We start from the raw sequence: 1,448 nt of genomic DNA, 5'->3' as shown, positions 1-1,448 counted from the left end.
GTCCATACTATTCTACTATTGTAAATGTTGCGTGCAATGTTCGCTCAAGGTTATAATTCAAGAATGTGTGCTCAACATTGCTGTGTACAAGATACTCATCTGTTTTGTTTGGGGGGGTTTTTCTGTCGTCAGAAGTAAACATTTATCCATAATATCTATAACCATCCTGAATTTTAATTATAATATCTTATTTCTTCCCATTATAATATTGTGTACATAATATTTCGTTTCGTTTACACCTTGTGTTTTTCTTTTCTACAAAAGAAAGATGTCTTAGGAGACACGATCTACAACAACATTTGCAGAGCAGATGTTTTATGAGTTGTCTCTTTACTTTTTATTTCTGTTCTTTTCCGAAAAAAATAAGATGAAAACGATTCGCGTTAGGGCATTATCATATATATATACGAATGAACGCTCTTATTTTATATTCTAATGTACTTTTGTTATTTATATAATGACACCTCAACCAAGCAATGTTAATTTCTCGCATTTCTGAGAAAAAAAAGATATACCTTACGACTTCTCATTTTTTGTGACTTCATCTCTGTAGATTTACTTGGATGTTTGATACACTCTAATTGATCTGACCACCGGCTTGATAAGTACTAATGCTTGCAAGATGAGATAATATCTTTATCTTGGAAACTCTTTGTTCATCAAACATTTAAAAAAATAAAGCAGCCATTCTAATATTGGTACGATCCTCTAGATTTGGACTAGCTATCTTTTATTGGTACATTTAAAAAATACTATTTTTGGGGTGATGTCTTTCTAGAAATTTTAAACCAAGATGTAAAAAGATATTGTCATGGACAAAATCCCTTTTGTCAAACCTTGAAGATATCAGAAAGCTAGAACTACACGAAAGTATATGCAACTGCAAAATGGCAATACGGTTCCATATAGGTTAAGTCAGTATACTGCCTAGCTGTTGCTCTCTGTAAATTAAGCCCAACGCAGTATAATTTTATCAGGGGGCTTTAGATTATTAACAAGAAGACAAACTTTTGTTTGTTTTAGAGAGTGGCTTCGTATTGCTTTGTTGTTTGTTTTTTTTGTTTGTTTGTCTGTCTGTTTGCAGTGATGTAGCCTTCTCTCTGACTCGATTTTTCAAAAACATAAGCCGTTTTTCTTTTTATATGGAACTAGCGATAAACTTTGAAACTAAAAAGGTTCAGCTACCTATTATAGACGAGAAACTGTATAGGAAAAGACATTTCAAAGCGATTGGTCAGTTCTACCTTAATGCAAGGGAAGTATAAAGTATCCTACTAGGAGATGATTATCTTTAGACTGGATTCAACTTCACAGCATCCTGAAAAGAAAATATGAAAAAAAAGGTTTAAAAAAAACAAAGCTGGTTTTTTTTTAGTTCTTTGTTTTATTCGTAAAGTTTTCCAAAACCTTTTACGACAGGAATTCATCTGTACACCCCCCCCCCCCCC

This window comes from Aplysia californica, unplaced genomic scaffold, assembly GCF_000002075.1.
Source record: "Aplysia californica isolate F4 #8 unplaced genomic scaffold, AplCal3.0 scaffold00745, whole genome shotgun sequence".
In the NCBI taxonomy this organism is placed as follows: Eukaryota; Metazoa; Mollusca; class Gastropoda; order Aplysiida; family Aplysiidae; genus Aplysia; species Aplysia californica.
This window is presented reverse-complemented; position numbering follows the sequence as displayed.